Below are 17,250 nucleotides of genomic sequence, written 5' to 3'. Positions count from 1 at the left end.
TGCAAGCACTCTATAATTACATGTAGGGACCTCTAGTTAACTATTAGTTCCTACTACTATTAATAACTAACACAAGCGTAATGTTAGAGATGTGGTCTATTGCGCTTGAACTACAAGCGGGTTGTGTTTAAAACCAATCATCCAGCCGAAAAAGGTAACTAGGTGCCGGAGAAGACGTCGGACAATTTTGAAGGTCACCGGAGTTGCAGGTTTCGCCGGAGCATGCTGGAGGAGATGACAAGGATTGTTTTTTGTATTGCGCTTGTTTAATTAGCGGTACCCCAATTCCCTATAAATTCAAACGTCCGTTAAGTTCCAGAAGTTGTAGACGTTAATTTAGAATTATTGTGGAGTGGAGTGGCAGACGTTTGCTTTAGTTGGTTTGTATTGAATTTTGGAATTTATGAATATGTATTTTTTAATTTTTTTTTTGTATTGTGCATTTGTGCTTGTAAAAGAAATGTTTAAAACTTGAACTTTGAGTGCACATAATTGTGGCGTAACACTTTTGATCATCGTGTTTTTCTCTCACCTTGAATATACTACGTGAGGGGTGCGTCACGACATGCTCATTGCCTGGGTCATAGCCCTTGGTAGAGAGATAGGGAGCCTCAAAGTTGGGCCTGTGGTGTTTTTTCAACTATTTAAAAAATGTTTAAAACTTGAACTTTGAGTGCATATAAGTGTGTCGTAACATCTTTGATCGCCCTATTTTTTTCTCGCCTTGAATCTACTATGTGAGGGTTGTGTCACGACATGCTCATTGACTGGGTTGTAGCCCCTGGTAGAGAGATAGTGAGGCTCAAAGTTGGGCATGCGGTGTTTTTTCAACTACCTAAAAATGTTTAAAACTTGAACTTTGAGTGCACATAAGTGTGGGGTAACACCTTTGATTGCCCTGTTCTTTTTCTCGCATTCAATTTACTACGCGAGGGCTCCGTCACAACAGGCTCATTGACTGGGTCGTAGCCCCTGGTAGAGAGATAGTGAGGCTCAAAGATGGTCGGCGGTGTTTTTTTCAACTATCTAACAAACGTTTAAAACTTGAATTTTGAGTGTACACTATTGTACTTTCTACTCTAGGTGGTGTTCCCAATAGCATAACAAAGCTTCTTTAAAACCACAGTCTTGTACTTCGACATTAAGGGGCTGTTTGGTAGCCTCTGAATGGTCATTAAGAGGCTACCTCTTAATGGAACCATTCAGAATTTTACCAATGAGAAGGTAGAAGAATGTGACATGTGATGATTTACCATTCAGAGGTTACCTCTTAACCATTCAGACTTGAGGTTACCTCTTATTCATTCAGAGGTTTTAAACCATTAAGAGGTAGCATCTGAATGGTCATTAAGAGGCTACCAAACAGCCCCTAAGTTGCTTCTTATGTGACTCAGATAATAACGATGGTACACATTCAATTTCATCCACTCTTCAAGATTGATCATTGCATGAAGTATACCATTGTGTCGATTGGAGATAACACAGAAAGGGCCCATACTTGCACTTGTAACATGCCGTCGAAACTGACTAAAAACTAAACACCAGCTTTCATTTGTCTCCTCGTCCACAATGGCATAGGTTATGGGTATTAAGTAATTGTTTGCAATTTTTGCCACTACAATCAACAACTTATTCCGATACCGCCCTTTCAGATGGGTGGCCTCAACAGATATAACGGGCGGGCATAGGTGAAATGCGTCGATGGAGGGCTTGAATGCCCAAAAGAAAAGTTTCACAATTAGATTATCCCTGAGGATAATGTAACCATTGTACAACTATGTCCTTGTTTTTCTTTGTAACTCCCAAATGTGCAACGGTAAAACGTTAAATTACTCTCCCAACTGCCGTAAATATTTTCGATTGCTATTCTCCGACCGAGCCACCCCGTGGAATATGTAATATTAACTTTCAAAGTATCATTTATATATGCTTGAACTTGATTATAAATCATGTCAACTAACTCTTCGTATGACATTGAATTTATCACAATCCAGATTGATGGATTTCACATCTTGGTTCCCAATTTATCACAATCTCACCAATAAAATTTGGTTCATTTGATGCTAAATAGTACAATATGTTCATACCTTCACCCCTAGACAAGTATGAGGTTGCATAAATACCTTGAAATGTGTAATATAACAACAACCTCAATGTAACCAACACTTTATCAAGTTGAACTTGATTATAAATCATGTCAACTAACTCTTCGTATGACATTGAATTGTGATGAACGATAATAGCAGAGTGTTGAGTGGATTCATCACAACTCACGACACTATTTACATAAGAAATTTGACCACCCCAATAAAGTCTCACAAGAAAGAGATGAAAAGTAGACATTTTTGCAAATGTGAGGTTAGAAAAGATCTATTGATCACCTCATGAAGAATACAAGTTATAAGAATAACAACATAAAGAAGACATGTATTTATAGATCATTTTAGTCTTCGAAAGGAATTAATAGCAGGGAAAGGTTCTATTATGCTTGTTTGACAAACACAATGCAAAACAAGTAAAATACTATTTAAAAAGCACAATACTTTAGTTCATTGGTACATAAATGAGAAACACAACCAACATATATCTTTATTTATATTTAAATATGGTATCCTTTTTTAAACATTAATTTCAGTATTAGTATAATTAATCATAATAAAATTAATTATTATTCTAAACTTAAAATTAAAAATATTAATTATTAATTTTAATAACAAAAAGACACCACCATGCAAACTTTCACTCAAAAATCATCATTATATATGAGAAACATCTAAAAGTAAAAAAAAAATTACACGAAATTAAACTATTATTAAACAAGAGTATGCAAACTTAACTAGTAACTATACACAAAAGTATGCAAACACCTAGTAGCCCTTATTTCCAATGACGCCTCCTTTGGATGATAAGTCTGAATCAGACCCCTCTCCTTCACAGGGATTGTGCCAAGCCCATGAATAATCCTCTTCTTCAGATTCATAATTCCATACCTCTTTTATTACGCCCAAGTCATAATCCAACAATGGATTAGGGTTGAAATCAAGATCTTCGACAACATCAGAACCTTCCTTCATAGGTGTTGCTTGAGGTTGTTTGTGTTTGGCAACCACACCTTCTTGTTTCACAACTTCAGTTGAAGAAGAAGCTCCTTTATTCACAGGTGTCACGCACTTACTTGTATCAACACCCACAACCTGCCTTTCTTCAATCTGAACTAAACCTTTCTTCACCTTGTTATCCATTTTCCTTTTTTGAAAGTGTGAGAATTGAATAGAAGATTTCTTCCCTTTGTTACCCATTTGATAATTTTCAAGGTGTGAGAATAACAACATAAACCAAACATGTAACGCCCTGCGTCCCTGAACTTTTAACTATTGACAAGTTTAGTCCCTATATTATGTGAAACTTTACGTTATGAGAAACTATGTGAAACTAGGCTCTTTTGATACTTGAATCTTATGAAACTTTGAATCTAGACTCTTCGATACTTTGAAACTTGATTCTTGATTCTTGATGCTTGATTCTTGATACTTGATTCTTGATGCTTTATTCTTGATACTTGATTCTTGATGCTTAATTCTTGACACTACGAATCTTGATACTTGATGCTTGATACTTAATACTAGAAACTTGATACTCAATTTTTGAAACTAGAGACTTGATGCTTGACTCTTAAGAGATGTGAAACTTTGAGACTTTGTTAAACGAGAAACTAGAGACTTGACACTTGAGTAGACTTGAAACATGGAAACTTTTGTGTTAGTTATAAAATTTGATCTTGTAATAATATTACACAATAATATGCAACGCAACACTTAATCTAACCCGCAAAACGAACCCAAGATGGGAAAGTAGCTGAATGGATTGGACTGTCCGAATGGACATCCGATCGGATGACCATCCCATCGGATGACCATCCGATCGGAGGGCCATTCGACCGAACGGACATCCGACCCAGCTCCCTTGCACCGCTTTTCTTATCTCTTGCACTATAAATACGAGCTGTCACATCAGTCTTCACTGATGTGACAGTCTCCTCCGACCAGACACACGCACTCTCCGTTCTAAGGCACTTTTCTTCTATTTTTCGGCGATTCTTGTAAGTTTTCCACTTGATTCTTGTACAACTTTCATCTATACACATTTCCTCACATGATTCTTCATCAAAATCACACTTTTCACAATGAAATCACTAAGATTCGAGCTTTAGAGGATGGCGTTATCATGGCGGTTTGTACAATCAGCTATGTGATGTCATTTTCGTCAAGCTCTAGCTCAGATCTAAGATATTTCTATGTGTTTTACCATGAATCTTTACTAAAACTAAGCTTTTCAGTCGATTTCATGTTTACCTTCAAACTTTCTTAAACACTTGTACTCAAAACGGTGGAATCTGGCTCAGGACTTGTTCCTTAGCCTGGAGTCGGCTCAATAACGGATTTCCACCGGAGAAGATCACCGGATTACGGATCAGACATGAAACCCAGCCAAGAACAGCCGTCTAACCGAATGGGGTGATTCCCATCCGATCAGACGAGCTAACCCTTAGTTGGTTTCCGTTGTCTTGGTACGTTACCATGTCATCTCCGTTAACTCAAACTTAGAAACTTTATGAAGGTTGCAAAAGGAACAATATCACATCAGCCGAATGACCATCCGATTGAACGGTCATCCGACCGAACGACATGTTCCTCACAACCTTCAACACTTAAACTATTTTGAATCAAAACTTTGAACTTTGAAACTTATACTCAAACAGCCATTCGACCGAACGGTCATCCAATCGGATGGCCATCTGATCGAATGACTTGGATTTATACTACAATAAAAACTTCAAAAGTTGAGCATTTTTTGATCGAATGACCATTCGATCGAATGGTCATCCGTACAGATGACCATACGATCGGATGGAGGTTCGTCTAATCTTATAGGTCATCCGACCGGATGACCATCCGTCTGGATGACCATCCGATCAGGAACTTGGTTCGACACTTTGTACGATTCGTTGTTCTGTCCGACGCTTATCTGTTAAACTATAATCAGGCTAATATCAGCGCTCCCTTCAATCCAATAGTAGGTGTCGATACTTAGCACCCACTGTGAGTATACTCGATCCCTTTTTGTTTAAACTTTTGGGATGCAACATGTATTCTATAAACTTGATACTTGAAACTTGTTTGAAATCATACTCTATCCTCTGTAAATGTGAAACTTGATACTTTTTGGATTCTTGATTCTTGATACTTTATGCTATGTGAACGTTTAATCCTTGTGTATAGTTCCGCCTTAACAATAGTAACGCTATAGGAGTAATGCACCTCCCCATTATTCTCGGGGGTATTGTTAGGAGGAGTCTATTTTGCTTTCCTTGAGACTTGGGAAAGTGGTAAACGCATTGGGATACTTGGTCTATCACTTGGACTGCGTGAACTAGCATGACTGAAACTTTTATATGTATACATGACAGATATGAGTCTTTTAAACTATTATACTATATACTCAAACATGTATACTCGCCAATACATTATTGTATTGACATTATTTTAAGGGTAAATTACACTTTTCGTCCTTTATGTTTGTATTGGATTGCAACAGATACCCATTAACTTCAATAATTACAGTCACAGTCCTTTTTTTGTTAAAAGCATTACACCCTAAGTCCTTTAGCACTAACCCAATTAAAATTTTTAGTTAAATATGATCATGTGCCTTGCACATGAGGGTAAATTAGTAATTTTACAAACCAAATTTTAAAAAATAAAATAATATATAAAAAACATAAATTCAATCTCTCTATCTCAATTCCCCCACCCCCTATCCAACCAACCCCCACCACCATGCCACCACTATGACAGCCACCACCGCCACTAAATCGGAATTCAAAATTCGTATCAAAAAGTTAATTACAAGTTTGCTTTCATTGCCTTGCGATTCAAAAAAAACTTTCAATACCAAACATATTAATTCCTTTGAGTTTTGCAGGTACGAATTTTGACCCACTCACTAACTTTGATTGTTTGCTTCAAAGAACATATAACAGAGATACACATAAAACATTAAATATTTCACTCGAACTTCCTAATAGAAATATGATTTACACCACTAACTATGATTTCCTTTAAAGATTTTACTCAAACAATTCCTAACAGAAATACCATGAAACATGAGATCCAAAATGAAATGAAATAGAGATACACAAGAACCCCAAAATGGAACAACTTTTTACATCCCTTTCTTCCCCGTCTCTGGCGACCAAAACCCTAAACCCACTATCATCACTGCCATGTCACCATCCCGGTCCGACAACCCCACCACCCGATCCCACAAATCCAGTCGCCGTTATCTTCAGATTCGTCGTACAACCTTCCTCATGTGCTTTGATTCCGGCGAACGAGATGAAGTGGTGATGGTTTCGGAGATGGTCGTGGACGGAGATGGTTATTATGATTGTGGCGGCAGACGAGGTAGGGTACAAAAGAGAACATCAAAACATGTAATCCTGTAAGAGTTACCGGCGATTTATAAGGGAATCTCCCAGCAAGAATGCAGAGTTGGTGATCGTTTCTTCGATCATAGGGAAAACATCGGCAATGGTGCTATGGCGGTGGAGGTGGTAGTGGTGTTGTTAGGGCTGGTGCTATGGCGGTGGTGCTGTGCACAGGAGTTAGAGAGAGAGAGAGATAAGGTAGAAAGATAAGTTCTATATCTTTATGTCCTAAATATAATTTTTGTTTTTCATTTTTCTTTGTTTGGGTGTAAAAAGACATAAATGCCCTTACATGATCTAAATTAACTTTTAATTTTAACTTGGTTAGTATGAAAGGATGAAAGATGTAATAAGTTTTCCAAATAAAGGATTGTGACTGTAATTATTGAAGTTAAAGGTCATCCATTGCAAAAATCCAATAAAAACATAAAGGACGAAAAGTGTAATTTACCCTTATTTTAATATATGTTGCAGGCTGATAGAGTGCTGGATCCAAGAAACAAGCTAGGATGATGCTTAGAAACTCACCAAGTTAATTATCTATTTTTGAACAATATTTGGATGTTTTGTAATCGATACTTGTGGTTGTGAAACTTGTTTAGACAATGTTTTGAATTTGGTTAATCTCTATATTGAAACCGCTAGTGTTATGGAAACTTTTGAGCAATCTGAACGCTTAGTGCCGCGCCCCGATGTTTCCGCCATCGGTTGGGGTGTGACAGATTGGTATCAGAGTCATAACTATAGGGAATTAGGAAAAAGTAGGAATGCTTTGCCTAGTCTATAGTTCTAGGAATCTTGACTCTTATCTGTTGTTTAAGACTTATGCATTCTACCGTACTTGCTTCCTAGCAACACATATCCCTGTTAAAAACTTACATGCCTTTCTTAAGGCTGACACAATATACACTTGGATACTTTGAAAATGCTGATGTGCAGTGTTTGTGTTTTGCACGAGATTTACCTTCAAGCCAGGAGTGACATCCAAACCTTGAAGGAGATTTCCATACTATATTCTAGTAGGACTTATCTTTTGATAAGTGCGGACGCCATTAGGGTACGAAGTTGTCAAGTTCGAGGTGAAAGTCACACCTTGATAACTGGTCCCACTCTTTGATTTTATGTCTCGCCAAAGTCTCGAAGTTTCTAATCAATTAGAAATGTGTAATGACCAAATGGACAAATATCGTAGGCCTAACACCGATGACAGATTTGTCTAAGTAAGTCAAGACATGTTGCCTCAATTCGAAAGGGGTTCGATTTGCTTTGGTTAGTCACCGTTCCTCTACCCGGAACAATCCTATGTTTTATGAGCCTATCTTTTATGTTATCTAGATTTTTATATGTGGTTTTAAACTTGATTCTTGTTCATTTCGAGACTTTTACACAAATCACACGTACGTCCGCAATCTAAAACAATAATTCTAATCTCCCATGATCAAACTAAATTTATGAGGCTTTATTCATATTGATGATACTACGTGGAATCTTGACTAAACTATAGGAAACATAATTGAATGAGATACTATGTGAAACTACTTGCTTAATCTATGTGTGGTTGTGGTAGCAAAACACTATACGTAACATGGCACCGAAAGACGGGACAGAAGTAACATGGACGAAACATGGTGGATACGCCGCTGGTACTTCCTATATATAAGTGTTTACGACATGTTACCAACTTTCGTACCACGTGCCATGCGAAATCTAGTGTTTTGCAGGCTGGTGATGAGAATGTTGAACTCTAAGCTATGTGAAACTACTTGTTCAAATCTATGTGTACTCTAATGCGTATGTGTTGTTGTGAGTGGCAAGATACGATTAGGGCTGTTCATGAGCCGAGCCGAGCTGAGCCGAGCCAGGCCAAGCTCGGGCTCGGCTCGATTATAAACCGAGCTGGCTCGGCTCGGCTCGGATTTGAAACCGAGCTGAAAATCTAAGCTCGGGCTCGGCTTGGTTTTAAACCGAGCTAGCTCGGCTCGGCTTGGTTTGGTTCGATTTTATAAAAAAAACTAATATATACCTCTTAAAATTTAATAGCCTAAAATATTATTCAATAATTTAAAAGAATATATTCAAAATAAGTTCAACCTAATACAATTCAAACCAAAATCAAGTTTAACAACGCAAAATAAGTTTTAATTTCAATAAAATACAATATTAGTTCATTAGTATGGTAATCAATCTTAAAATATGCCATAATATCAAATTACAAACCTATATACATGTAAATAATAATCAGTTTTTTGTAATATATTATAATGTATATAAAATTAAAACTTATTATAAGTAAAATAATTCGAGCTAAACCGAGCCGAGCTACAAAGCGAGCCGAACCGAGCCAGCTCGGCTCGTTACGAGCCGAGCCGAGCTAGGCTCACTTTCTAACCGAGCTGAGCCGGCTCGGCTCACTTTTAAACCGAGCCAAATCGAGTGAGCTTTTTCCGAGCTAAATCCGAGCGAGCTTCGAACGAGCTCCGAGCCGCGAGCTTTTTGAACAGCCCTAGATACGATACGTAGCCTAGCACCGAAGACTAGACGGACGTGACATGTCCGAAACATGGTGGATACGCCGCTGGTACTTCCTATATATAAGTGTTTTTGGCATGTTACCGAACTTTTGTACCACATGCTATGTGGAATTCGTAGTTTTGTGGACTCGTGGTGGAATTGTTGAAACAACTTGATTGATCTATGTGAAAGTTATGTGAAAATGATGGAGTCTGATGTTGTGGTTGGCGAAACATGATACCGACGATGAGACGGACGTGGCATGATTGAAGCATGGTGGATACGCTGCTGGTACTTCCTATATATAAGTGTTTAAATCATGTTGCCAAAATTTCATAACACGTGCCATGTGGGATTCGTTGTTTTGTGGACTGTGGTGAGGATGTTGAACGATAAACTACGCAAAACTATTTGATTGATCTACGTATATGTGATATTGGTGGGGTGTATTGTTATGGTTGACAAAACGCGACACGAAACATGACACCGCATACTAGACGGACGTGATGTGCCCGAAACATGGTGGATACGCCGCTAGTACTTCCTATATATAAGTGTTTCTGACATATTGCTGAACTTTCGTATAAGGTGCCATGCGAAAGTCTTGGGTTTGCGGATGTTGAACCTTTTGGAAACTATGTGAGACTTGTTGAAACTTGAGTCTTTATGAAATCATGTGTGAAGCTTTATACCGTGAGACTTTGTGATCTAGACTTATACGATCCTTTTCTTCGATCTTTAGATGTCTTCCCGTAAACTATCCGACTCTCTCAAGAGATCCAGGGAGAACTCTCAGAAAAAGATGATGTCATTCATGGCCGATCAGATCGCTCGCATCGTGCCAAAGATCGTCTCTGAGATCCAAGGATCAAACACTCCTCCTTCCTCTGTGGAATCTAAAGGCGAGAAGCTAAAGCCTAAAAAGTTCGGCTACAAACACTTTGTATCTTGCAACCCTAAGCCTTTCACGGGTAGTGACGGGGTGACTGCTATGCTGGAGTGGTTCGACAGCATCGAGGTTACCTTCATTAACAGCGAGTGCCTAGAGCATTTAAAGACTAGGAGTGCAACAGGAATGTTTCAAGGCCGAGCTATGGAGTGGTGGTCAAATGAGAGAAACATCTGCTCTAACGAAGAAGCTTATGCTCTTCCGTGGCAGAGGTGTGAGAATTGATGATGCTCAAATTCTGCCCTCCCCATGAACAGCTAAAGCTTGAAGAAGAGTTCTGGCATCTCAAGCAGGTTGGATATGACAACTTGGCTTATACTACCCATTTCAAGCAACTTAGCATTATCGTGCCTCACTTGGTTTCTACTCCGAAGCGCATGATAACCAAGTACATCAATGCGTTACCCCCTGCAATTCGTGATTCGATTGAAGCAGCTCAGATAGAGACTATTGAAGAAGTTTATCGTCTTGCCGCAAGTTTGAAAAACAATCGTGTCCGTGACAAACAATTCGCTACCCCTGCTCCCTCCAACTCAGCAAACCAAGTTACTCAGTAGCCAAGTGGCAGCAGGAACAAGAAGAGAAAGTCTCAGGGTTCAGGGTGCAATGCGATTGTCCCTGCTGCAAACCCTGCTGTTAAGATTGCTCCTGCTACCACTGTTCCAAACCCTCCTTCTCCTGAGAACAAAAAACTGTACACTGGGACTCATCCTAAGTGTGCAACTTGCAACTTTCATCATCCTGTTACCTCTGCTTATCGCCTGTGTACCAACTGCAACCGCTATGGTCACACAACTCCCTACTGCCGTTAAGTCAACCAAGCTCAGCAAGCGCCAATTCAGGCAACTCTACCAGCTCCCCCAGCTCCTCCGCATAATCCGAGGCCAGTCAACGTTGTTCGTGCGTGCTACAAGTGTGGAGATACTACTCATCTTCGTAATAAGTGCCCTCAGCTGAACCAGGAGCAACAGCCAACCGCTCGTGGATGAGCGTTCAACATTAATGCTAACCAGGCTCGTAACGACAATGACGTCATTAATGGTACGTTTCTCGTCAATAACCTTTACTCTTTGATACTATTTAATACTGGTGCCAATAGAAGCTTTGTGTCCGTAGAATTTGAATCTTTGTTAAACTGTGCACGCTCTAAGCTACCTAAGTCGTTTTCGGTTGAGATTGTCGATGGTAAATCGATTCTAGTTGATTCTATTCTCAGTGGTTGTTCCTTGACTCTTAACGACCGCGTCTTTACTATTGATCTAATACCCATGCAATTGGGTAGTTTTGATTTCATAATCGGCATGGATTGGTTGCGCAAAAATCAAGCCGAGATCGCGTGTCACGAGAAGTTTGTTCGTCTTCCTCTTTCGTCCGGTGATATTTTACACGTTTATGGAGACCGGCCTTCAAAAGGACTGAAGTTGATGTCATGCACTCAAGCGAGCAGGTGCTTACATAAACAGTACTTTGCCTTCTTGGCCCACGTTGTGGAATAAAAAGGCAAGGGAAAGAACATAAGTGACGTTCCAGTAGTGTGTGATTTCCCTGACATCTTTCCCGAAGATCTTCCTGGTTTTCCTCCTCCTCGATCTGTTGATTTTCGTATTGATCTCATACCTGGTGTGACTCCTGTCGCCAAGGCTCCTTACTGACTTGCACCTTCCAAGATGCAAGAACTATCTAGTCAACTACAAGAACTGCTCGATAAGGGATTCATCCGTCCAAGTACCTCTCCGTGGGGTGCTCCTGTGCTATTTGTTAAGAAGAAAGATGGTTCGTTTCGTATGTGTATCGACTACCGCGAGCTTAATAAGCTTACCATTAAGAATCGTTATCCTCTCCCTCGTATCGATGATCTATTTGACCAACTACAAGGCACGTCCTGCTTCTCGAAAATCGACCTTCGATCTAGTTATCATCAGCTCCGTGTTCTCGAAGATGATATCCCTAAAACTGTGTTTCGCACTCGTTATGGACACTATGAGTTCATGGTTATGCCTTTTGGCTTGACCAACGCACCCGCTGTGTTCATGGATCTTATGAATCGTGTTTGTAAACCTTACTTGGATCGTTTTGTGATAGTCTTTATAGATGATATTCTTATTTATTCGAAAACTAAAGCTGATCATGAACGTCATTTACGCTTAATGCTAGAACTTTTACGTGGTGAACGCTTATACGCTAATTTCTCGTGTGAGTTTTGGATTGATCAAGTACAATTTCTAGGGCACGTTGTTAATAAACAAGGTATTCATGTTGACCCTTATAAAATCGAAGCTGTGAAGAATTGGAGTACGCCAAAATCTGCATCTGAGATTCGTTCCTTCCTAGGATTGGCAGGTTATTACCGTCGATTCATCTCGGACTTTTCCAAAATCTCCGTTCCTCTTACTTCTTTGACTCAGAAAGAGAAACCTTTTGCTTGGGGTCCCGAGCAAGAGGAATCCTTTCAAACTCTGAAGACTCTTCTTTGTAATGCTCCTGTTCTTACTCTCCCTGGTGGTAATGACGATTTCGTGGTATACTGTGATGCCTCGAACCGTGGCTTGGGCTGTGTGCTCATGCAGCAGGACAAGGTTATTGCTTATGCCTCCCGTCAACTCAAAATACATGAGAAAAACTATACTACTCACGATCTGGAGCTTGGTGTGGTTGTATTTGCGTTAAAGATCTGGCGACACTACCTATATGGAACTAAGTGTGTGGTTTTCATTGACCATAAGAGCCTTCAACATATCTTTAACCAAAAGGAACTCAACATGCGACAGAGACGTTGGGTGGAATTGCTTAACGACTACGACTGCGAAATTCGTTACCATCCTAGTAAGGCGAATGTTATGGCCGATGCTCTTAGTTGTAAGCCTCATGTTAATACTATTCGTTGTTTTCATATTTCTAGTGATCTTCATACTTGTATCCGTGAAGCTCAGTATTCGTTAGCTAACGAAGGTCGTCTATTTATTGAAGTACGAGGTGCATCCATGGATCAACTCGAAACTAAGTCTGATGGACTTCAATACTATCTGAATCGCATCTGGGTGCCAGATCGTGATAATCTTTGTGAACTCATCATGAATGAGGCTCACAAATCTCGATACTCTATTCATCCAGGTGCTGATAAGATGTACCATGACTTGCGTATGACTTATTGGTAGGCTGGTATGAAGAAGGACATTGTTGCTTACGTCTCGAAATGCCTTACTTGCACGAAGGTAAAGGCCAAACACCAACGTCCTTCAGGTCTTCTTGAATAACCTGAAATCCCTGTTTGGAAATGGAATAGCATCGCTATGGACTTTATAACTAAACAACCCCGTACACCCTCTGGTCATGATAGTATTTGGGTATCATTGACCGTCTGACTAAATCAGCCCACTTTCTTCCTATTCGCGAAGATTATAAAGTGGAGAAACTTGCTCGAATCTATACCAATGAGGTTATATGTCACCATGGCATACCTCTCGACGTAATCTCTGACTGTGATGGTCGTTTCACTTCCTGTCTTTGGTAAACATTTCAATCCGCTATAGGTTCTCATTTGAATCTTAGTACGACTTTTCATCCTCAAACGAATGGACAGACCGAACGTACTATCCAGACCCTAGAGGATATGCTCCGTTCCTGTGTCATCGACTTTGGTGGTAACTGGGATGTACATTTACCATTGATTGAGTTCTCGTACAACAACAGCTATCATTCCAATATTCAGATGGCTCCTTTCGAAGCTTTATATGGTCGCAAGTGTCGATCTCCTCTCAGCTGGCATGAGGTTGGTGACAAGCAACTTACTAGCCCTGAAATCATTCAAGAGACAACGGATAAGATTCTTCAGATCCGTGATAACTTGACCAAGGCTAGGAGCAGACAAAAGAGCTATGCTGATAAAAGGCGCAAGCCTCTGGAATTTGATATTGGAGATCGGGTTCTTCTCAAGGTATCTCCCTGGAAGGGAGTGGTTCGCTTTGGTAAAAAGGGAAAGCTCGCCCCTCGCTATGTGGGTCCTTTCACGATACTCAAAAGGATTGGCAAGGTGGCGTACCGACTCGACCTGCCACAGGAACTTAACAATGTGCATCCGGTGTTCCACGTGTCTAATCTTCGTAAATGCCTAGCCGACGAGGAACTGCAGGTTTCCCTCGAAGACTTACAAATAAATGAAGCCTTACACTTTGGGGAGAAACCGGTCGAAATTATGGATCAAGGTGTCAAGCGATTGAGGCGCAGCAAAATTTCCATAGTCAAGGTTCGATGGGAAGGAAAGCGTGGCGCTGAATTCACTTGGGAACTCGAGAGTGAAATGAAGACCAAGTATCCGCAGCTCTTCGAGCAGTCTTCCTCTTAGATTTCGGGGATGAAATCTCCTAAAGGAGGGGAGACTGTAATGCCCTGCATCCCTGAACTTTTAACTATTGACAAGTTTAGTCCCTATATTATGTGAAACTTTACGTTATGAGAAACTATGTGAAACTAGGATCTTTTGATACTTGAATCTTACGAAACTTTGAATCTAGACTCTTTGATACTTTGAAACTTGATTCTTGATGCTTGATTCTTGATACTTGATTCTTTATGCTTTATTCTTGATACTTGATTCTTTATGCTTGATTCTTGACACTATGAATCTTGATACTTGATACTTGACACTTGATACTTGATACTAGAAACTTGATACTCAATTCTTGAAACTAGATACTTGATGCTTGACTCTAAAGACTTGTGAAACTTTGAGACTTTGTTAAACGAGAAACTAGAGACTTGACACTTGAGTAGACTTGAAATATGGAAACTTTTGTGTTAGTTATAAAATTTGATCTTGTAATAATATTACACAATAATATGCAACGCAACACTTAATCTAACTCGCAAAACAAACCCAAGATGGGAAAGTAGCTGAATGGATTGGACTGTCCGAATGGACATCCGATCGGATGACCTTCCGATCGGATGACCATCCGATCGGAGGGCCATTCGACCAAACGACCATTCGACCCAGCTCCCTTGCACCGCCTTTCTCACCTCTTGCACTATAAATACGAGCTGTCACATCAATCTTCATTGATGTGACATTCTCCTCCGACCAGACACACGCACTCTCCGTTCTAAGGCAATTTTCTTCCATTTTTCGGCGATTCTTGTAAGTTTTCCACTTGATTCTTATACAACTTTCATCTATACACATTTCCTCACATGATTCTTGATGTGTGTAAAATGCAACATATAAATTACATCAATTGAGGCATAAAACTAACCCTTTTTTTAGTACTAATGTTGGAAAAAGTGTGCTTTTGTCTTCCTTTTGTATTTTCAGGATTAAATGAGCGTAAATGAACAAAAGGAGCAAATATGCAGCAAAATCCAACATAATTACAAGAAAAGGAACAAACGTGGCATGCCCGACCCCTCGACAGCATCTTCCCAAGCAAAAACAAGTGATTAGAAGGCTGACCACGGCCCCGTGCCCAGCGGATACGGGGGCGTTGCCAGTTGTCTGCAGAAAAGACAAAGCTATAGAAGCTTCTATTCCCGACACGGGGGCGTGCCCAGCTCAACACGGCCGTGGTCAATGCTAAGATTCGAAGAATCCAAGCAAATCTTGATAGTACAGATATGCTTCTACACACGGGGCCGTGCCCAGCGGATATGGGGGCGTGTGGAGCTAATGCAGACAAATTGCAATTAATGAAGAAAGAGAAAGTGGATGGACACGGGGTCGTGTCCAGGCTTCTGTGCAGGCTATAAATAGAGGTGCTTGGTTCACTTCAAAGGCATCATCCCTTGGCAAACCACTTCTCTCACACTTCACCCACACTCCACCACCACTACAACCCACATCCACCACCATCATCCATCATCCATCATAGAGTGTGTGTAGTAGTCTCAGGATCCAAGATTGATAGTAAGAGTTCTTGACAATCAAAGGCCATGTTTGCCTAAGTCTCTTACATCACTTGGTGAAGACAAGCATTTAGTGTAATACTTTTGATTTTTAATCTTTTCGCACTTTTTATTTGGTTTTGTATTAATGACTTTAATAACTAGTTTCTTACATTGAAGGTGAAACTTCCTTATCATTTGTCCGTGGTGTCTTGGCGTTATTTTACTGCGTATATAAAATAAAAAATTTACACCATTCATATCTCTACGGTCTATATAGAGATATGTTGGCTACCTGGTCGGGGGTTAAGGGAATGGTTTGGTAAGGTTCTTACCTTGTTCAGTGTATAGATCCTGCAAGGACCTGGGTCAAGCTTACTAGGACCTCCTTCAATACCCACTAGTATTGGATGGCGGGGGTGCGAATGGCTTGATCCCCTCATATATAAACTACTATTAATACATTAACCCGGCTACTTGGGATTGTATCCCTGCTGACTCAAACCACTTAGCCGAGGGTAACGTCACCTTCAAAAGAGGGGCCTACCACATTACGCATTAATAACTTAATTAATTATCTTTCAATATTCCGACCCTTTAGGATTGTATCCTTACTGACTCAAACTACTGGGTTGAGGGTAACGTCACCTTCAAAAGAGGGGCCTACTACTATAACTAAGATAATTTCTTAAAAAGTGCAAAAGTGCAGAAATCATCAAAGGTTACACTAAAGGCGAGTCGGATCCAAGTATTCATCTTGTCTATTTGTTTTTATTTTTTTTTTTATTTTTTTCAGCATTTTTCGTTTTTATTTTCATGTTTAAAACTTTTTCAAAACTTTTAATTTGATTAGACGTTGAGGATAAACCGGTACTAAAAGCTCTTGTGTCCTTGGACGATCTCGGTATCTTACCAACGCTATACTACGCTCACGATGGGTGCACTTGCCCATATGTGTGTTTAGTGTTAGTAAAATATCGTGTTTTATAAATTTAAAACTTGACTAAAGTGTTAAAACACACATCAATTCTTCATCAAAATCACACTTTTCACCGTGAAATCACTAAGGTTCGAGCTTTAGAGGATGACGTCATCATGGCATTTGTACAATCAGCTGTGTGATGTCATTTTCGTCAAGCTCTAGCTCAGATCTAAGAGATTTTTATGTGTTTTACCATGAATCTTTACTAAAAGTAAGCTTTTCAGTCGATTTCATGTTTACCTTCAAACTTTCTTAAACACTTTTACTCAAAACGGTGGAATCTGGATCCAAAACAGGCTCAGGACTTGTTCCTTAGCCTGGAGTCGGCTCAATAACGGATTTCCACCGGAGAAGATGACCGGATTACGGGTTAGACATGAAACCTAGCCAAGAACAGCCGTTCGACCGAATGGGGTGATTCCCATCCGATCAGACGAGCTAACCCTT

This window comes from Helianthus annuus, chromosome 16 (genome assembly GCF_002127325.2).
Source record: "Helianthus annuus cultivar XRQ/B chromosome 16, HanXRQr2.0-SUNRISE, whole genome shotgun sequence".
NCBI lineage: Eukaryota > Viridiplantae > Streptophyta > Magnoliopsida > Asterales > Asteraceae > Helianthus > Helianthus annuus.
This window is presented reverse-complemented; position numbering follows the sequence as displayed.